General features: G+C 53.6%; 1 pseudogene; it reads right to left on the bottom strand.

Moving 5' to 3' along the window:
• Positions 1-13,531: 13,531 nt before the first annotated feature.
• The window catches only part of LOC140387126 (aldehyde dehydrogenase, dimeric NADP-preferring-like), a 16,308-nt pseudogene continuing 7,330 nt past the window's right edge, over positions 13,532-22,509 (bottom strand).

Genomic DNA, 22,509 nt, shown 5'->3' with positions numbered 1-22,509 from the left:
GAGGCCACACAATGAGGCGGAGAACCGCTACAATGATGCCCATGTAGCGACAAGGGGAGTGATAGAGAGGTGCTTTGGCGTGCTGAAGATGCGTTTCAGGTGCCTGGACCTCTCTGGGGGCGCCCTCCAGTATCGGTCAGATAGGGTCGGCCGCATCATTGTGGTGTGCTGCGTCCTGCACAACATAGCCCAGCAGAGGGGTGATGTGCCGCAGGCAGAGAGGGCGGAGTGGAGGAGCAGCAGGAAGAGGCGCAGTCCTCCCCAGATGAGGGGGATGGGGGTAATGGTCAGGGCAGACGGGGTAGACACAGGCGGGTGGCTGTCCACCGTTACCGACTGGCCCAGCGGGCACGGGACAGACTGATAGCCGCCCGCTTCACTGACTAGATGGGCGTGGGAATCGGGTAGTGTGGCCACAGACCGCATACCATGGCAACAGCCGACCACCCACACCCCCCACCCATCCACCCACACAGCACCCTCACCCCCATCCCCAACCCCACCCATCTGCATGCACACCACCCCCCCCATTGCCGATCCACCTGCGAAACAATGGCCGGGCTCACACAGTTGCGGGTGGACGCGTGTCTATCGCAGGCCATGGAGGATGATGACGATGAGCTCCTGGCTCCACATCGTTGGACTATGTCTGACCCATGGCCACAGTACCACCATCCACCCGGACCATCCCTGCATGCGGCTGTGACACTGCAGTGCACGGTCCCGTCCTCTGCCCGGGGGGATGTTGATGGCGGCCCAGGGGGAAGGGGGCAGACTCACCTGGGGCTGAGGTAAGACCACCCCTCACACACACACTTGCACTCAACGTACATGACACCCCCGCACGCTTTGGACAGAGCACAAAGGCAGCTTCTGTAGGTGTAACATTGACTTTAATAACCAAAGGAGTTCATGCACGTGCCCTAGCCCCTAAAACTCATCTGTGCCCTGCACCCGTGCCAACTTACTCAGTGTCTAATTGTTTGGCCTTACGGGCCCTTTGGCTACGTCTACGTGGTTCCCCAGACGGTACAGCAGAACTGGAGGTGGACTCCTGTGATTCCTGCCCTCTGACACAGGATCCCTTTGGCGGCCGTTTCCTGGGGCGTCCTGGCCTAGATGGGCCAGGCTGCGGCCCGGGCAACTGGGATGGCGAGCTGCCAGCCTGTCCTGCCCGTTGCCCACCCGATGCACCTGGGACGGAGTGGGGGGGAGTCCGAGGTGTCGCGGTGTTCCGGGACCTCCCCTACAGGGGGAGCCGGGACGGACCACACCACCTCCTCCTCCCTTGGGGTGCCCGATGGCCCCCAAGCCTCTACATGGGTGAGGGATGCGAACGGACTGGCCATCCGACGCCCCCCCGACATCTGGCGTTGCCAGTCCTGGAGGCCCGTGCTGGTATCGACAGGGGTCTGCAGGTTTGCAGCCATGGAGCCCAGTGGGTTGGCAAACCCTGTCTGTGACTGTGCGACGCCGGCTCGCACATGGCCACTGGCGCCGATGCCCTCAGCGATGGCCTGCTGAGACTGGGCCATGGCCTGCTGAGACTGGGGCATGGCCTGCAGAGACTGGGCCATGGCCTGCAGAGACTGGGCTATGGCCTGCTGAGACTGGGCTATGGCCTGCTGAGACTGGGCCATGGCGTTGAGTGCCTCTGCCATCTGGCGCTGGCACTGGCTCATGGCCTCCTGTCCTGGGCCACAGACGCCGCCTGCACGGAAGGCCCCAGGCCTCGCAAACCGTTCCCCATGTCTGACACCGTCGCACCCATTGCCTCCACCGCGGACGCCACCCGTGCGGTGTCGGCTTGGGTGGCACGCATGACCGGCACCACTCCCAGCTCCTGGACGCGGGTGGACTCCTCCACCTGCGACTGCAGCCGCCGCAAGCCGGCCGTCACCCTCTTCGCTTGTCTCCGGGTCGGTGGTTGCATCGGGTCTATGTGTGGGTGTGGTAACTCCAGGAACCCGGGATCCATCTGGGCGGCAGATGTTCGCTTGGGCTGGGCTGCCCTCCGACCGCCCGGCCCCTCTGCTGCTCCTACCTCCACCTGCTGTACCGGGACGGCTGTATTGTGCGCACCACTGAGTGTACCAGACGCCTCATCACTAAAGTGCCCAACCAAGGTGAGTGTTTCTGCGATGGTGGAGGGTGTTGGTGACAGCAGTGGCGTTGTGTCGTGCTCTTCGTCCCACTCTGAGTCCATGGCACTTTGGGGTGGGGGTTCGTCTCCACCCATCCACTCTGAGTCACTGTCCGGTATTTTGTCTTCCTGGGTAGTGCTGTCCCGGGTAGTGCTGTCCCGGGTAGGGGTGTCCCGGGTAGGGGTGTCCTGGGTAGTGGTGTCCTGGGTAGTGGTGTCCTGGGTAGTGGTGACCTGGGTAGTGGTGTCCTGGGTAGTGGTGTCCTGGATCGGCTGTGACGGGGGCCTGTGGCTGCCCCTCTCGTCGCTGGGTGGCACACGCCTGCGTCGTCGCACCTGCACGTGACGGGGGCGTCGTCTCCCTGTTGCTCCAGGTCTCTCCGTCTCCCGTGGTCTCCAAGGGACATCCTGCGGGCATCGCATGCCGGAGGGTCCGGGTCTCTCCGTCTCCTGTGGCCTCCGAGGGGCATCCTGCGGGCGTCGCATGCCGGAGGGTCCGGGTCTCTCCGTCTCCCGTGGTGTGCGAGGGGCATCCTGCGGGCGTCGCATGCCGGAGGGTCTGGGTCTCTCCGTCTCCCGTGGCCTCCGAGGGGCATCCTGCGGGCGGTCTGCATCTGCGGGGATGGGTGCCTCGGCGTTTGCTCCTGCGATACACAATGAAGCATGCATGGTTAGACACGCAGGCAGTGATCAGGTGATATGGGGGAGGGGGATATAGGGGAGGGGGGATATGGGGACGGGCTGTCGGTGGCTCACTTGCTAGTACGTCCCCGACCTCTGCATCAGCAACCTCCCGGTCGTCAGGTCCGCCAGCCAGTTCCAGGGCCCTTTCCTCGTGTTCGGTCAGTGGCCTCTCATCAGCGGGGCCTCCTCCAGTCCTCACATGCTCCCTGGTGTTGTGTGCGCGTTTCTCCTGTGGCGGGGGTGGGGGGGGGGGGGGTGGCAGGGGTAAAAGGCAACAGTGTTAGGCAGGTATATGAATGCACGCCATCGGTTGCACGTGCATTGCAGAGGTTAAGGTTAGGGCTGGATTCACTTGGGGATATGGGGGATGGGGGAATATGGGGGAGGGGGGATATGGGGGAGGGGGGATATGGGGGAGGGGGGATATGGGGGAGGGGGGATATGGGGGAGGGGGGATATGGGGGAGGGGGGATATGGGTAGGGGGGATATGGGGGAGGGGGGATATGGGGGAGGGGGGATATGGATATCGGGCGGGGGGGGGGGAGGCTCACCCTGCCTGCTCTGATGAGGTCGTTCACCTTCTTGTGGCACTGGGTGCCTATCCGTGGTGTCAGGGCCGCAGCGGTGACGGCCTCTGCCACCTCCTTCCACAGACGCCGGCTGTGGCGTGGGGCAACTCTGCGGCCGTGCCCGGGATACAGGGCCTCCCTCCTCTGCTCCACTGCGTCCAGGAACGCCTCCACATCCCGTGACTGGAACCTCGGGGCTGAGCGGCGGCCAGCCATCCAGTCGGGTGTTCCGGTCGGGTGGGGGGGAGCAGCGCGTCCTTATGAGCCGTCACACCGTGCGGCGTGTATGATGCTGCACGGCGTGAACCACGTGCGCAAGCGCGGATCCCGTTACGCCGCTGCTAGCCCATTTCAGGCCGGAGACTTTGCAACGATTTTTCCGGCGTGACGCAAGTCAGATTTGCGCCGTTTTTTTGCGCCGATTGGCGGACTTTGCGCCGATAACGGAGAATTTTGCCCCTGATCTGTATTGTGTTGGCTACTCTGAGTCAGTACACGAGTTGGATAACTGACCTCAGTACTCTGGCTATGTAGAGGGGGACGATGGTCACTGGTTCTGACTGCTGGTTGATACCCTCTTGTATTCTGTACGAGGACAGCATCAACCTGGGCTGTGACGAAACTCTTGACAGGCAAGGTCTCAACAGTCCAAAACCAACACTCCAAGACATTTCACTGCAGTGAAGTATTGGCAGTAACTGTCCCCCTATCTCAATCTGGAGAGGAGGTTGAGTTGGCTTGGGAAGCAGGGGAACAAATCTTTCAGATGTAAAAAAAAAATCCCTGGCAGCTTGAATCTGTGTCAGATTAAAGCCGAGACTCTGACCTTTCATATGCGGCTGTTTCAGATTGCGTGCTGGTGCAGTTATCTGTGTCGACAGAAGCAAGCCACTGTTTCAAGTGGCTCTAAGCTATATCCACACCTGTCCCAGCTTAAAATGCATAGTTGCAATCAGGCAGTAGTTGATTGAAGATGATTCAGTCGGCGTTTTCCTTTGGATCGCTAATTCCCAGCCTCCTGGCATTCTGCCCCCTCTGCGTCTCTCCTGTGCTTTCGACAAAAGGCCTGGAACGTGGAACTGATTGAATAGCTTTTTCACCGGCGGGAACAGCGCGGGAACGCTGGAGGGGCGGCCTGTGGTGGGGGGGGGGGGGGGGAAGAGTGGGGTTCCTGCACCGGGGGGGGGGGGGAGCTCAAAAGGGGTCTGGCCCGCATTCGGTGCCCACCGGCCTCTCTGAAGGAGGACCTACTTTCCTCCACTGCCCCGCAAGATCCATCCGACATCTTCTTGCGGGGCGGCCTCGGGAAGGACGGCAACCGCGCATGCGCGGGTGACGTCATTTACACGGCGCCGCTTTCACGCGGCGCCAAGGCCCGGCGTGAGTTAGTGACGCGATGCCGCTCCTGGCCCCCCGGGGGCGGGAGAATAGAGGGCTGGGAGCGGCCTCCGACGCTGGAGTGAAACACTCCGGTTTTCACTCCGGCGTCAGGACTTAGACTCCCGATGGGAGAATTGCGCCCAATATTTTTGTTGATTATTCTCCCTCCTTCCCACACGCAACACTGCCTGGTGAAACGGGTACAGCTATCTGTACGTTGACCATCCTCTGATAACCCACTTTGCTGGCCATTCTTCATGTGTGGTAGACTGGGACAAGTGTAGGTCACACAGCCCCTCCAACACTGTTCTGGCCAATGTGTCAGTGTAAACAAGCATTGGGTCGGGAAATGGATACAATGGGCGCGACCTACCGGCCGCGTCACGCAGCTTCCCGCGGGCTTCCCAGCAGCCAGTATGTAGATCTCACGAGGCATTGGGACCAGGATCTCCCCATAATGGGTGTGACCAAGCCACGCTCGCTAAAGTTGCTTTTAAACTGACCTCAACGAGCTTACCTGGGATCTATCATCCTCCCAGAGTCTACCAGCCTCCCAGCCGGGCGTCGTTCAGTACTGGTGCACACAAATGTGGACCAGGTGGGCTGGTACCCAGGGGGGTCACCCAGGCCATCGGAGAACCCTGGGTGGTCAGCGATAGGGCAGGGTGGCTCCCTGGCTCTCCCCCTGGAATGCGGACACACTGGCGCAAAACAGCCACCGATTCCCCGTTTAGCTGGGGGCTGGCATGTCGGCAGCGTGGAGCACCCGACTCTAGCTGCCAATGCGGCCTGGAGAGTTGCTGGGTTCGGCCCGCTGCGGCCGCGCCGTGCTTCATGGCAGATGCCGCTCGCGGACCCGGCCTGCAAAATAAACCCCCTCCCCCTTCGGCCGACACGCGGGCCTCGGACCGCCCCACCACAGTGCCCCCCCCCCCCCCCAGCCGTGAACGTATCCCCCCTGTCTGCGGAACGGCCCTCCCGCGTCTGTGGCGGCGCTGGGTTGAGTCCGCAGCTGCCACGCTGGGTTTGTGTCGGGTGAGACCACACGTGTCCCGCGCCGTCGGGAACTCGGGGACGCAGCACCGCGGGGAGGGCGGCAGCCAACGTACGGAGGTTGTGGATACAGCGCAGAGTACGCCGCTTTTCAGGGTGTGGAGCGCAAAAGCGCCCCCCCCCCCCCCCCCCCGCCCCGGCCCCCCCGATTTCGGAGTCATCAGGGATTCTCCGCCCCATCGCCGAACGCGATTTCAGGGTCGGGAATCGGAGAATCCAGCCTCTCATCTTCACCCAATTAGCATGTCATTAGCTCTCTCTCCAGAACTTCCCCTCTCACAGAATCGTTTTTTAAAATAAATTTAGATTATCCAATTCATTTTTTACAATTGAGGGGCAATTTAGCGTGGCCAATCCACCTATCCTGCACATCTTTGGGTTGTGGGGGCAAAACCCACGCAGACACGGGGAGAATGTGCAAACTCCACACGGACAGTGGCCCAGAGCCGGGATCGAACCTGGGACCTCGGCGCCGTGAGGCAGCAGTGCTAACCCACTGCACCACTGCGCTGCACCTCCCTCACGGAATCCTGACCCAGCGCCCGTGTGACATCACGCTGCCGTCATTTAGACCAGGTTTGGACTGGCATGAGGCAGCCGAGGGGATCCCTCCGGGGGGGTGTATAACCCCCGGGGGGGGGGGGGACATGCCCCAGTGCCAACCTGTACTAGGACGTGCCAGGGCAGGACATTAATGGGGGTCCCTGGCAGGGGGGTGAGGGGGTGCGTTTATGTGTGATGGGTGGGTGGGGAGAGCAGACATTGAGGGTGGTGGATCTACCATTAATGACTGTCAAGGGAGATGAGGGGGGCTGTAATCTACCTAGCGTGAAGTGTGAGGGGGAAGGGGGTGGCTCTGCCAACAATGACCCTCCAGATGTGCCGGTGATGAGTTCCAGGGTGGGTGGAGAATCTTCCAGCGATGACAGTTTGGGTGGGGAGTGCCCCCAGACCTCTGCGATGTGACATTCGCTGAATTGCTGGTCATCGCCCTTGAAGGTGGAGTCCCGATCTATTTGAAGCAAGTTCTTGGCTGTAAGAGGCTCCGCCATGCCAGAGCGACACGTTAACTACGACCGTTACTTTTCTCTAAAAGGCTCAATATTCCATGAGAAATCCTGCTGACGGAATTCACTCTGTTTTTCTTTCCGGGACTGACACTAGTCATTATTTGGTAAGATCCGCCCTCAGTGTGTTAAAGTCTTGGCCCGCACCAAATCTATGTTCCCACTGATGTGTTAGGCAGGTCGGTTCGGTGTGGACTGCACTTGATGCAGCGATGCGAAAAACAGACGTCTAACACTGTAGAAGATCCAACACGGTTTTATTGAACGATAGAACTAACATACATATTTAACTGTGGGTCGACACTATACTGAACTGACTGGAGACCTTGTACTAGCCTGACCAGACTTACTAGCTACCGCATGGTGTTTGCACTGTGCTAGCTCGGGGACTCTGAATGTCAGTGGCTGGGTCCCGAGAGAGCGGGAAACCTAGTTCCCTCTGGCTTTATAGTGGTGGTGTCCTGTCTGGTGATTGGCTGCACTGTGTTGTGTGCTTACTGGTCATCCTGTGTGTCAATCACTGCCTGTCTGCATCTCATTATATACACGAGTGGATATTATGACACCCACAATAAACATCCAGCTCGAATCTTGTTCATGAGGGTGTTGGTATGGGGCAGAATGCATCAGCGAACATGTATTCACCCCTCCCCCTCCTCCCCCAAACCCCACCCAACCATTCTCACTAAAAAAACACAGATGATTTGGTCATTCATCTTATTGTTCGCTGTAGGAGCTTGTTACACTCAAAGGGCGGCATGGTAGCACAGTGGTTAGCACTGTTCCTTCACAGCACCAGGGTCCCAGGTTCGATTCCCGGCTTGGGTCACTGTCTGCGCGGAGTCTGCACGTTCTCCCCGTGTCTGCGTGGGTTTCCTCCGGGTGCTCCGGTTTCCTCCCACAGTCCAAAGATGTGCAGGTTGGGTGGATTGGCCGTGTCAAATTGCCCTTAAGTTTCCAAGAAGGTTAGCTGGGGTTACGGGGATAGGGTGGAGGTGTGGGGCTTAGATAGGGTGCCCTTTCCAAGCGCCAGTGAAGACTCGATGGGCTGACTGGCCTTCTGCACTGTAAATTCTAGGATTAGCTGCCCTGTTTTCCTACATTATCATAGCGACCACTCTTCGAAAAATGCTTACATTGGCCGTAAAAGAACGTGAGGACATCCTGAGGTTGTGAAAGGCGCCATATAAATTCAAGACATTTTTTTCAATCAATGGACAAGTCTGTGACCTTTGAAGTTTTATTTTAATTGAAAATCCTCTGCAGCTCGAACAAAGGTCAAATCACTCAAAATTGATTGGCCTTTAAAGTAAAATTTTTTAAAAGGAGCTTAATATGGACAGATTCATTCTACACAGCAATCCTCAAAACGTGGACAGATCTCAGGGCATTCAATGTACTTTCAAGTGACTAGGTTTGATCAGAGCACATGGCTTGTTCAGCCCCCATCCTGCTGTACACATGGGAAGCGAATACCTGTTAGACCTGGAGCAGGTCTATGGCTGAAGCAAAGCTCTACAATATCCCAGGGCATGACAGGAATAAAGCAGAATGTTTGGTGAACACTGTCACCTACTGGAAAAGGATAAGAAATGCATGCTTTTAATATTTAAAAAAAAGGGGGAAAACTTGCATTAATGCACACATTAATAATAATTTTATATCTTCAAGACATCCCAAAGGGTTTTATGACCAACGAGGTTGATGCACAATCAATACTCTTGAGACCACGAGGAGTCATATCGATTCAGCTTTAATCAGATAGAACTGTACCCAGCAACGATGTTACTGAAGTGGAGGCTGCTGGGACGGCATTGGTTCTTATACCCCGCCTCTCAGGGCGGGGCTATGTACATTGACAATGGTAGACCCTGCGGTCTAGCCAATGGTCATTCCTCTCTCAGGTACTGCAATACCTGGTATTACCACATTCACCCCCTGTTAAAAAAAAGAGCCAGCGGGGTGATGGCCAGTATTACTGTCGCCTTTTCATGGTAGGACCAGGTATTGCAGGTACCATGCTGTCGAGGGTTGCGGAGAAAGGTCTTGTGTTGTTTATTTTCTTCATGGTGCTGCAATCAGACGGTCGGGTGGCCTGGTCGTCCTACTGGAGCGTCTAAGTTTTGGTGGCGATCCTGGTGAGGGCCCCGGCGGTAGTGACTCCGGGAACGTGGTGTCTTCCTCCCAGGCAGTTTCGTCATTCCATGGCGGCGCTGTAGGGTCGAGAAATGGTCAGGAGGAAGGGATGCCTGTAGGGGGCGTCAGTGCCTGCTCGGCTCTGGGTCGGGGTTCTGGCGGCGGTACTGACCCTCCGGTCAGGAGCGGTGGGGGGGGGGGGCAGTGGCTCGGGCGCGCGTGGGGTTCCGGCGGGCGCCAGGTCCCGAAGGGAGACCGTATCTTGGCGTCCATCGGGGAACGCTACGTAGGCGTATTGGGGGTTGGCATGCAGCAGGTGGGCCCTCTCGACCAACGGGTCCGACTTGTGTGCCCTCGCATGTTTCCGCAGCAGGACGCGTCCGGGTGTCGCTAGCCAGGTGGGGAGCGAGGTCCCAGAGGAGGACTTCCTGGGGAAAACCAGGAGATGTTCGTGAGGTGTCTGGTTTGTGGTAGTACAGAGCAGCAACCGAATGGAGTGAAGGGCCACTGGGAGGACTCCTCTGGGACCAGATAAGTACTTTTGAAGGATGGACCTCTGCATCAAGCCGGCGTGCCTTCAGCTCAGCCCTCACGCAGAAAACTCTGCCGCGATTTTTAAGCATTGGCTGGCATGCTTCCAGAGCTACCTCGATACGGCTGCCGACACCCCCGCGGAAAGGCAGAAGATACGCCTCCTACGCTCGCGGATCAGCCCGGCGATCTACCCCCTGATCGAAGGGGCGGCAAACTATGATAAAGCCATGGAACTGCTGGAAGGAAATTACATTCGTCCACTGAACCAGGTCTACGCCCGTCACCTGCTGGCAACAAGACGGCAGAGCCCAGATGAGACACTCGAAGATTTCTACCGAGCACTGATATTGCTGGGCCAAAACTGCGGCTGCCCAGCGGTGACAGGGAACGAGCACACTGAACTTTTAATTCGAGACGCTTTCGTGGCAGGTATGGTTTCCCCTGACATTCGCCGAAGGCTTCTCGAAATGGACACGCTGGGCCTCACCGAGGCCCGGGCCCTGGCTAGGTCCATGGACGTGGCGTACAAGAACGTCCTTGCGTACGCCCCCGCGCCCCCTGGGCTGCGTGGCACCCCACCGCGGCAGCCCCCCAGACTTATCCGCGTAACCCGCAGACTTACCCGCTAACTCCGCAGGCCTGCGCGGCAAGGCACCCCGCTACCGCCGCCGGCCAACGCTGCTTCTTCTGCGGCCAGGCAAATCACCCGCGTGCGCGCTGCCCGGCCCGCACCATCACCTGCAAAGGGTGCGGCAAGAAAGGCCACTATGCCACGGTCTGCCTAGCCCGCGCGGTGGCCGTGGTATCCAGCAAGTACCCACAGCCATTTTTCCAGGTCCCTGCTGTTCAAGGCCCACCGGTCTTCTGCGCCCCCGGAACGCCGCAGCACGCCCCGCTCCAGCCGCTCCAGGCCCCGACCGCCCAGCTCTCACCGCCCCGCGCAGTGGCCGCGGTCTCCCGTGCCTCCGGAACGCCGCAGCATGGGTGACGAAACTGCCTGGGAGGAAGACACCACGTTGCCGGAGTCACTACCGCCAGGGCCCTCACCAGGATCGCCGCCGAAACTTAGACGCTCCAGTAGGACGACCAGACCGCCCGATCATCTGATTAAATTGATGCACAATCAATACTCTTGAGACCACGAGGAGTCATATCGATTCAGCTTTAATCAGATAGAACTGTACCCAGCAGCGATGTTACAGAAGTGGAGGCTGCTGGGACGGCATTGGTTCTTATACCCCGCCTCTCAGGGCAGGGCTATGTACATTGCCCAATGGTAGACCCCGCGGTCTAGCCAATGGTCATTCCTCTCTCAGGTACTGCAATACCTAGTATTACCACAGAGGTGAAGTCACAACCAGGCTGAAGCCAACCCTGGCGCCCTGTTTGACCCATGGTGAGCATCCGCCCACCTAGTCGTTCCCATCAGCAAAACTCTACTTACACCGCCGCCCTCACTCCCACCTCAGCTTGTCGGCTACTGAAACCCTTGTCTGTGCCTCTGTCCCTGATCCAATGCCCACCCACTTCCTACCTTGTTCCCGCTTCCTACCTTGAAGCCTCTGCCAACTTAGTAATATAATAATAATTGCTTATTGTCACGAGTAGGCGTCAATGAAGTTACTGTGAAAAGCCCCTAGTCACCACATTCCGGCACCTGTTCGGGGAGACTGGTACGGGAATTGAACCTGCGCTGCTGGCATTATTCTGCAGTACAAGCCAGCTGTTTAGCCCACTGTGCTAAGCCAGCCTCCAAACCTCTGCTGCCGAATCTCGCCCCCCCCCCCCCCCCCCGCCCGCCCGATGCTGGCCTACTCTGGCTCTGCGTCTTGCAATGCCTCGATTTGAAAAATTTCTCTTCCTCGTTTTCAAACCCTTGCAGGATCGCTCTATCTGTCATCTCGTCCAGCCCTACTGAACCCTCTGACGTCCTCCAATGGTGGCCCTTTGGGCATCCTTTCATGTAATCGCCGCCACATCAACGGCGTACTTTCAGTTTCCCAGACCCTCCGCTTCACATTTCTCTTTCAAGATGCTCCTGAAAACCTACCTCTCTGGTCAAGCTTTCAGTCATCTGTCCTAACCCCTTCTTATGTGTTTCTGTGCCAACTTGAGAGCACAAAGTAGGTATTTGAATGCGTTGTTTAAAAGAAGGAACTTCGTTATATAAATAAATAACAAAGTCTAATAGTAACAACTATGAAAACAGGAGCAGTAGTAAAACAGGTCTTGCTCACAGGTCACCCCCTGACAAACTGAAAAAAGCCCGCTAAAGCTCGGACACGCTCAGAATTCTCAACAGATGCTTGTAAAACAATTACACAGGGGAAAGGTTTATGAGAGCCCTCCGTATTCAAAAAGGAGAATTCACGTGCTAGCCACTGTGCCACCAATCTCCAAGCAGCAGACAGCATCTTCACCTGGTACAGAATAGTTCACACTTCAGCTCAGACAGAGCCAGTTTGTTGGCAGTGCCGCCATGGGATGTCTGTTGATTTCCAAGCGTATTTTCGACCTGTCGCCCTTACCAAGGCGAGTGAGAAACTGGCACAGCACCTCCACATTAAATAGAACAACATGGGTAAAAGCACGATGGGCAAAGCGCTCATCCTGGCCCAGGTACGGACGGCAGCTGAACACACAAATACCATTCTGTAGCTTGGAGCATACAAGAGACAGAAGAAAAGAATGTAGTGTCTGATAGCATGTGGAAGATTCAATCTGGCTTCGAGGAATTCATGATACTTATAGAGGAAAGTCCACTGGCAGTCGGCCCTCAAAACTGAACTACAAGTAGCGCTTCCAAGTTCAGTCATCAATACAACTGGATTCCAGCGTATAAACTATTGGAAGAAAATTGAATTTAAAAAGTGCAGTATTTCGTCAGCTGACCGGAGTGGAGGCCACATTTATTCTACTACCGCAAAGTTGACCTTCCTCAGCAGCCCCGATCCCTTTGGTCACAATGAATAAAAATGAACAGATTGGGGGTAGCACAGTGGGTTAGCCCTGCTGCCTCACGGCGCCGAGGTCCCAGGTTCAACCCCGGGCCACTGTCCGTGTGGAGTTTGCACATTCTCCCCCTGCTTGCGTGGTTTTTGCCCCCACAACCCAAAAGCGACGTGCAGGGTAGGTGTATTGGCCAGGCTAAAATTGCCACTTAATTGGAAAAAATTAATTGGGTACTCTAAAATTTATTTAAAATAAATGAACAGACTCCTTTGGGAATCCACCATGGAGCATAGCTTTATATTCTGGATATATTTGTCAAATTTAAATGGTGGGATTTGAACTCGTGTCTCCAGAGCACTCGGCCTGGGCTGCGTACTTACCAGATCAAATGACATTTAAAAAAAAAAATTTAGAGTACCCAATTCATTTTCCAATTAAGGGGCAATTTAGCGTGACCAATCCACCTACCCTGCTCATCTTTGGGTTGTGGGGGCAAAACCCACGCAAACACGGGGAGAATGTGCAAACTCCACACCGACAGTGACCCAGAGCCAGGATCGAACCTGGGACCTCGGCGCCGTGAGGCAGCAGTGCTAACCCACTGCGCCACCGTGCTGCCCCCAAATGACATTATTAATACACCGTCTCTTCTCCCCACCTCCCCCCCCGCCCGCCATTTCCTGCCCCATGGTGTGTACATTCGTTTAGAAACACGCAGTTCTTTTTTTTTTTGGACGATTTGCTATTTAGAATTTTAAGTCGAAAGGTGGGGGAAGGTCCTCGGGGCCTTTTCCTGCCATGCCACCCGTTCCCGATCGCACTGGTCTGGGAAACTGCTCCGCATCCTCTCCACCGAATACTGTGGGACCAGCACTTAAAAATCCAACTGAACAGAGTCAAGATGACCAGAATGTGCTTTGCCCACATTTCCATATATATGACATGACAGGCCATTCTGCCCATCCGCATTCAGACATCCGAATTTCACAGTCAATAAAACAAACGCACATGGTTTAATTGCATTATTCATTTTTAATACAGAAAACATACTTGTAACTTTTGTTGGGTTATGTGGAATTTTCAAAAATACAGGGATAAACAACTGCAGTCCACAACTATTTTCGTTTTGCCAGACATGTCGTTTGATTTGCAGTCACGGACAGAAGCTGCACTAAAGGCAGGAGTAAGCAGGAGGAGAGTTCAAACAGATGCTCCCCGACAGCCATGTGTAGGCCTCAGCATCCAACGATACCCTCTCCGCCGCTTCAGCATTACCTTGTGGCACTGTGGTGTTTGGCATCAGATTCATCCCCGTCAGGAAGATGCAATGAAACTTCACGGACAAAGGATACATCCTCTAACTACTTCAGGATGCCAGGACCAAGGCCACGAGTATAGATAAAAAAAAGCTACATACTGCAGAAGCTGGAAGAGGAGGCGAGATGCCGAGGCAGGAGAGCTGGGATGGAAACAGTAACCTTCCCCTCATGGGGGGGGGGGGAAAACATTACTCCCCCACAACGCCACACTGCTGAGCTCCTCCTCCAGTCGTCACTGCTCGGGCGAGCTGCACACCCCTCTGTCCAGAGAGACAGTGCAGTGACCAACGGAGAAGTGCTGCACAGGGAAGGGCCTGGCTGTGGGGTGTAACAGGCACACCATTTAGCTGCCATCAACAGGATTCCGAATGCAGTTCAGCTTGCCCCATATGTGCACAACAATTCTAGTTAATTAGTGAGAGGATATAACATCTGTAAGGCTACCAAACTAGCTAGGAGCGGCCGGCCTTCATAGAGGGAGGGGTGACAGGGAGCACAATTTATTGCAAGTGAATTAGCGATTAGACCCAAGTAAAATTAAAGACCAAGGTTCAAAATAGTATCATTGTTAAATCAGATAAAACCCAACATACATCGGATAAAGAGTGCCAAGAATTAAAGTATAGGAGGTCATTCATCCCATCCCATCAGTGCTGGTGTTAGGTCCTCCACTAGGGTCATAAAAATGTGATTTGGAAGTCACAAGTAGTTAATTGGGGTGTACAAAATAGAAGAGGTTCGGGGTACTGGAGACGCGCAACTTTGGTCACAGATTTTCCCCAGATGTGGATCAACTTCAATTCTCCCCATGAATCCAAGGCTCAGATCACGTCAGCGCCTCGCAGGTTTATCAGGGGGTCATTGTAGCGTCGTCGTGTTATTCACCTCCCGTGTGTCTTAAGTATCAAGGCTGGAAGAGAGAGAAAAAAAAAAAAAAAGGAATGCAGAATGAGAAAGAAATTTCTTTAACCAAACTTGCAAACGGGAGCAGTGCACCTACTCTTGCAAACGGGAGCGGTGCATCTCCCCTCCTAGGTGTGCCGGCTTCTTGGGTGGGGTACCCCATTCAAGAGGTCACTCCTTCAGGTCTGAGAGTTCAAGATCGTGATGGTCACACAGGAGCATCAGTAAATCTTGGAATATTCAATCCACAAAGAGATCCATTTGATTGGCACTCTCGCTCTCCCACATTCAGGGTTTGTTGGCTGCGGTGCATATTATCTGCAAAACCCAGTGCAGCAAACTGCCCAGGATTCTTTGATATAAAAGAATATAAAAGATATTTTAAAAAATTTGTCTACAAAATTGAGGGGCATAGACAGAATGGATAGTCAGAAGCTTTTCCCCGGGGTAGAGGGGTCAATTACTAGGGAGCATAGGTTTAAGGTGCGAGGGGCAAGGTTTAGAGGAGATGTACGAGGCAAGTTTTTTTTACGCAGAGGGTAGTGGGTGCCTGGAACTCGCTACCGGAGGAGGTGGTGGAAGCAGGGACGATAGTGACATTTAAGGGGCATCTTGACAAATACATGAATAGGATGGGAATAGAGGGATACGGACCCAGAAAGTGTAGAAGATTGTAGTTTAGTCGGGCAGCATGGTCGGCACGGGCTTGGAGGGCAGAAGGGCCTGTTCCTGTGCTGTACATTTTTGTTCTTATAACTAACGAACCAATGACCTCCACCACCTAGATGGACAAGGGCAGGAGTGGGAACAGTAACCTCACAAAAGATCATACACCATCCTGACTTGGAATTACAATCACTTGTTCCTTTACTGTCACTGGGTCAAAATCCTGCAACTCGCTCCCTAACAGCACCGGGGAAATACATCCAGTGGATGAATGGCAGCCGTTCGAGTCAGGTAACTTGGATGGTTAATAAATGCTCACATCCAGAGAATGAATCAGAAGAGACCTACTTTGCATGGCATCCAGTGTTCCCAGTACGACAGTCGGTAACGGGTCACATTGTTACGCATCCTCCACGTGCACTCATCAGCCACAGGGTCCGCTTTTGCTTCGCGTCAGTGGCTGGTGCGTAGCGGACACTGTTCATCTTTTCGAAACCCAGCGACTTCAACACACAAGCACGGCGGTGGGTGAATGTTTCAAAGCTGAATTTGCCGTGGTACGCCCCAATTCCACTCTTACCTGGGAGCAAAAATCAGAAGAACACAGGCTAGAATATAGAACGCCAGCGCACCTTCTGTGGTGCCCCATCATCGAAGACACCTTATGCTGCCAAGGTGGAGCCAAGTCCCTTTTAAGACCACAGAGTTTAATTGTTACGTCAACACAGGCTCAGGTCAATGAGAGTTTCATTGTATTTTGTTTTGAACGAGGGTAAAGCTGGATTAGGTCGGGGGTGTTTCAGAACCATGCTTAAAACCAACCCTGGGACTTCCAGTAATCACTTGGCTGTATCGGATGAAGCAGCTCTGAAGGTCCCCCACATCCCTTTCTCCCAAAGTTAGAAGGGCTAGGATGGGCTGAATGGCCTTCCTTAGCTGCACTCAATTTGTGAGCAACTCAGTACACCATTTTCAGCTCCCATATAGAAGATGCCTTCTGTAACCAGCATATACCACAATTGGGGAAAACATCAACAACTGGAGTGACGGCAGCTCCGACGGCTCGACCAGACTCACTCCCATCATATTTCCAACTAGAGCAGTGTCTATGCCCTCTCAACGTTTAGACAATGAGGAACAAACTGGAGGAACCAGACTGTCTCACATTTGAGAAAAGGTACAACTTTGTGCTTTCTCCTCAACTCTGGTATCACACAGCACTGTCCCATTCAAAAGGGCAGGGTAAACAGAGGACGTGGCAGGAGAAATGAAAGCCCCGGTTGTAATATAGAAAATACCGCAGCCAATTTGCCCAGCAAGCTCTCTCTCTCTCGAGGGAGAAATACTGACCAGGACACTGGGGGAAAGCTCCCCTAGAATTAGTGTTCCCCCAATCAATGAAAGAACAAGACTACTCCCGTACCCCCTGCACTCTAACCATGGCTTCCATCTAGGCCCCGGTATTCACATTCAGCCATATATCTAAGGGTGCCTTTTATCCAAGGATCTTTTTCTCTTCTTCCCAATGTGGCTCATTCCGTTCGACCCGCCCTGCAGACAGAGTCATTGTGGACTCACCGACACCCCAAATGGCAGTGTGTCAACGGTGTAATGGATCATGCAGTCATTGACGGTCACACCACCACTAGAGGTCTCTGCGATCATCTTCTTTGTTAACTGCAGAGAGAGAAATAAATCAGCAGTTTATAACATTAAACAATCCTGTAACATTGGGCTCCCCGGACTCCAGATTTCCAGTTGGTGAGAACTCACCTCCGGATTCGCCAAAGACTATTCACAGTCTACAAGGTACAAAGCAGGAGTGTGATGGAACGCTCTCCACTGGTCTGGATGAGTGCAGCTCCAACAACACTCTAGGTGCTTAACATCGGAGGGATTCGGCTGGGTACAAATTAAACATGGGAAGAGGGAGGTTTTCCCGATCCAGGAGAGGAGGCAGGAGAGGAGGCTGGGCGGGTTGCCGGTCAAGGTAGTGGGGGCGAGTTTCAGGTATCGTGGGGAGTAGTTACAAAAGAAAGGGGGAATTTAGGAGGTGGGATGTGCTCTCGCTGTCGGGTGCAGAAGATGGCGGTTCTCCAGAGGGTCTATTGGTGTTCCAGAACCTCCTGATCTTTAGTCCAAAAGGTGTTTTTTTTTGGCGGGGGTGGGGGGGGTTAATGCACTGATTCGGGGATTGTGTGGGCGGGTAAAGCCCCACGGGTGAAGGTGTTGCTAGAGAGGGGACGAGGGGAGGGGGGGGGGCTGGCTCTGCCAAATTTGATGAATTATTAATGGGCAGCAAATATAGCCATGGTAAGGAAGTAGGTAGTGGGGGAGGGGGTCAGTATGGGAGCGGATGGAGGCAGCATCTTGTGAAGACGCAAGCTCAGGGCACTGTTGGCCATTCTCGCCAGCCAGGTACTCCATAGGTCAGTGGGTGGGGCAGCCCGGAGGGTGTGGGGGATCATAGGTTCGCTCTGGATGGACTGGACGCCGGGTTCCGAGAGGGGCGATTGAGCGGTTTGGGGACCTATTTGTTGGGGGCCGCCTAGGAATACGAGCTCCCCAGCAGGAATGGGGCTATGTGAGGAAGCAGGAGCCGTCCTTTCCCGACCTGCCCCCCCCGGGGTTGCAGGTCAAGGTGGTGTCAAAAACAGGGGTGGGTGAGGCAGAGTCTCGGAGATCTACAAACAGCTAATGTAGGGCGCCCCCAATAGAAGTCAAGCGCAAGTGGGGCGAGGAGCTGGGAAGGGGGTTGGAGGCCGGGCTGTGGGGGGGGGGGGGGGGGGGGGGGGGGGGGGAGAGGCTCCGAGGAGAGTAACACATCCTGTGTGCGAGGCTTAGCTTATTCAGTTCAAGGTAGTTATACGACGGTGGCCAGATGAGTAGGGTTTTTTTGAGGGGTACACGATGGGTGCGGGTGGGCCTGCGAAGAGGTGATGCTCACATCCAATGAATGAATACAAAATAGGTGAATCATCCAAAAAATCTAGGAACAGATAAAACTTTTAAGACTGAGCCCACATAGGGCAGCAAGGTGGCGCAGTGGGTTAGCCCTGCTGCCTCACGGAGCCGAGGTCCCAGGTTCGATCCCAGCTCTGGGTCACTGTCCGTGTGGAGTTTGCACATTCTCCCCGTGTCTGTGTGGGTTTCGCCCCCACAACCTAAAGATGTGCAGGGTAGGTGGATTGGCCACGCTAAATTGCCCCTTAATTGGAAAAAAATGAATTGGGTACTCTAAATTTAAACTGAGCCACATAAGGAGCTATTAGGACAAGCGACCAAAATATTAGTTGTGGACATAAGTTTTAAACAGCATCGCCAGAGGTTCGGGGGAGATGAATTCCTGAGTCAGGATTGACAGGGCTGAAGGTACAGCTTCGAATGGTAGTGACATGACCTCACACTCCACTGCAATCCATCCCTCAGTAGCAATGTCAAAAGACTCACGGGTATCTAGTCTCCCGAGATTTCCATCCAGGGCTCGGTTAATGGCCAAGAATAAATGTCCACACCAAAAAATTAGGAGCAACAATAAGTGAAGAATGTGTGGAAGTGCCACTTGTTGGAAGTTCACAGGAAGTTTCCTTCACAGCGAGTTCCTTATCTTAGCTGAATTGCTGTAGCGCCAGACCGAGAGATCAGGTAACTCCTCACGACCGCAGATTAATCCTGGAGCCTTTTCCTGGTCGGACTGAGTTGGCCACTCATTGGATTAATTGGCTTCTCCACTCCCCGCTGCACGCACCGTGACAACAGTTAGTTCAAAGAAAGCACTGAAACCATATACGTCAAATTGTAAAACGGAAGATAGGGGCCAGAGAGTTCAAGGTCTTGGAGACCAACCAACGAAACACAAAGCAGCCACAGAGGCTGCAACCCTCACCTTCTTGTCCTGAGAGAAGATGTAGAGAGCCAGAGGCTTGTCCCGCTTGTTGATGAAGCCAATGGCCTCGTCGGCACTCGCGACCGTGACTATCGGCAGCAATGGCCCAAAGATCTCCTCCTGCATGATCTTGGAGTCGGGATCCACATCGGTCACGATTGTGGAGCTGAGCAGATATTAACAAAGAGACTCGATTTAGCAATGGGAAAGGACCATTGATCAACAGACAAACAACATCACGGACATTCGGGACTGAAATGCTTCTCAGGCACATCTGTTCCCGGGCCTCCCACCAACTCCACCTAGGTACAGCCAGCGGTTCAGGAACACCCCTCACTTCTCTACAGAAGGAGCTTCTCTCCAATCAGTGGACTTTATCCTAGGGTCTTAAAATAAGAAACTAGTGAGATAGCTAATGCATTGCTTTTAATTTTCCAAAGCTGCCTATATCCGGGGAAGATCCAATTAGATTGGAAGATAGCAAATGTAGCTCCATTATTCAAAAAGGGAGAGAGACAGTAAGCCAGAAACTACAAGCCAGTTAGCTTAACCCCATCTGTCAGAGGGCAAATGTTAGAAGCTGTTATAGCAGGGCACTTGGGTAAGCTCACGGTAATCAGGCAGAGTCAACATGGTTTTGTGAAAGCAAAATCATTTTAAACAAACTTAAGAGTTTTGAGGAGGAAGTAACATGTGCAGTGGATACAGGGGAACCAGTAGATATCCTGTACTTAGATTTCCAGAGGGCATTTGATAAAGTGCCACATCAAGGTTATTGTGCCAGATAAAAGCTCATGGTACAAGGGCTAACATATTGGCATGGATAGAAGATTGGCTGATGAACAGGAAGCAGACAGGAGGCATAAATGGTTCATATTCAGCTTGGCAAGATGTAATAAGTGGTGCGTCACGGAGATCAGTGCTGGGAGCTCAGCTGTTTACAATTTATATAAATGACTTGGAGGAAGGGATTAAAGGGACGGTTGCCAAATTTGCTGATGACACAAAGGTAGGTAGGAAAAGTTGTGAAGAGGACTAAGGGGGCTACAAAAAAGGTAAAAAAATAGGTTAAGCAAGTGGATGGCAGATTATCAGGGGCAGGCAGGATGTAAATTTGAGGGTTACTATCAGATTACCCATGGTCTTGATAAATGGCAGAACATGTTCGAGGGGCTGAATGGCCTACTCCTGCTCATTGTTCCCTTCTTCGTATGCCTCCCCATGTCAGAATACTCAGGACTGGGACATGAGCAGATTGGGATGTGGGAAATCCGCAGTCCCTGCTTCCGAACTCTTTGGCACCGTATTCATGGAGAGGCCACCAACACAAGTACAGGGAATAACACACAAGCGTGAAAGGGAGGTTAAAGTTCAGCTTGGTCAGCAAGGCCAGATCAGCCCGACTTTAGTTCACAAACGCACTATAAATACAGGAAAGGTCGGGATGGGTAAACTCAGTCTGACCCACTTACCTCACTGATGCTAGAGCGGAGGGCTAGGGCTGGAAAGGGATAAAGCCAGACCTATGGAGATGGCAGCTCTTCAGAGACGCAGCTCCAGGGCCTCGGGGGTGAGGGGGGTATCCCTCAAATAAACATCAAAAAAAAGTTTAAAAAAAAAAAAAACTTTACTCCTGCTCCAATTCATATGTCCATATTAGAACATAAAAACATAGTGCAGAAGGAGGCCATTCGGCCCATCGAGTCTGCACCGACACACTAAAGCCCTCACTTCCACCCTATCCCTGTAACCCAATAACCCCTCCTAACCTTTTTGGTCACTAAGGGCAATTTATCACGGCCAATCCACCTAACCTGCACGTCTTTTGGACTGTGGAGGAAACCGGAGCACCTGGAGGAAACCCACGCAGACACGGGGAGGATGTGCAGACTCCGCACAGACAGTGACCCAGCGGGAATCGAACCTGGGACCCTGGCACTGTGAAGCCACAGTGCTATCCACTTGTGCTACCGTGCTGCCCCATATCAAGTGATCTTTGCTGTCTGTGGGGGCTGTGAGTGTACAAATTAGCTGCCATGTTGCTACATTACAAGAGTGACGAAACTTCAAAATACAATAAGCAAATTTCCAATTCACCAGTGATACCAAACATGGAGCAGTGGGAGTGAGAACGTGGACTGCAACACGATATACAGGTGGGCCGACAGAATGGGCAGACAAGTGGCAGACGGTAATTTAAAACAGAGAAGTTGGAGGCGAGGCTTTTTGTTTTTGCAAAATAAGATAGGGAGGCACACTATGGACTTATGGCACAGTGTACAGTAACAAAGGGGCTTCAGGGTTCAGATGCACTGATCTTTGAAAGTGGCATGACATATTGAGAGAGCAATTAGCAAAACATTTCATGTTAGGGGTCGTAATTAAAGGTTTGATTACAAAAGGCAGGGAGGTTATGCTGAACATTTGTAGAGCTCTGGATAGGCCTCGACTAGAGTATTAATAGAACATAGTGCAGAAGGAGGCCATTCGGCCCATCGAGTCTGCACCGACCCACGTAAGCAGTCACTTCCACCCTATCCCGTAACCCAATAACCCCTCCTAACCTTTTTGGTCACCAAGGGCAATTTATCATGGTCAATCCACCTAGCCTGCACGTCTTTGGACTGTGGAGGAAACCGGAGCACCCGGAGGAAACCCATGCAGACACAGGGAGAACATGCAGACTCCACACAGACAGTGACCCAGTGGGGAATCGAACCTCAGACACTGGCGCTGTGAAGCCACAGTGCTATCCACTTGTGCGACCGTGCTGCCCATAAAGTATTGTGTCCAGTTCCGGTCACCACACTTTTAGGAAGGGTGCAACGGTCCCGGGGAGGGTGCGGGCGAGATTTTCCAGAAAGGTTCCAGGGATTAATTACAGCTGAAAGCTGGACAGGCACCCGAAAGAAATAAACCCCGCAGGGCTATAGGGATAGATAGATTGGGGGCAAATGGGACCGACTGGATGGATCCATGGGGAACCAGCATAGGCTAGATGGGCTGAATGGTCTCCTGTGCGGTAAGTGTCTACGAATTCATTGGCTGTAACGCATTTGAGGTGTCTGGCAGCTGCAAAATGTGCTCTAGAAATACATTTTTTTTTTTTAAAACAAGAAAAAGGGAAAGTTATTAAGTGTCATCTGTGCTCCATAAGATAATATTAACCCAGACTGCCTCATGCTGATATTGATGTAAAGGTCACCGTGCAGCTGG

Source organism: Scyliorhinus torazame, chromosome 12 (assembly GCF_047496885.1).
Source record: "Scyliorhinus torazame isolate Kashiwa2021f chromosome 12, sScyTor2.1, whole genome shotgun sequence".
In the NCBI taxonomy this organism is placed as follows: domain Eukaryota; kingdom Metazoa; phylum Chordata; class Chondrichthyes; order Carcharhiniformes; family Scyliorhinidae; genus Scyliorhinus; species Scyliorhinus torazame.
This window is presented reverse-complemented; position numbering and strand designations above follow the sequence as displayed.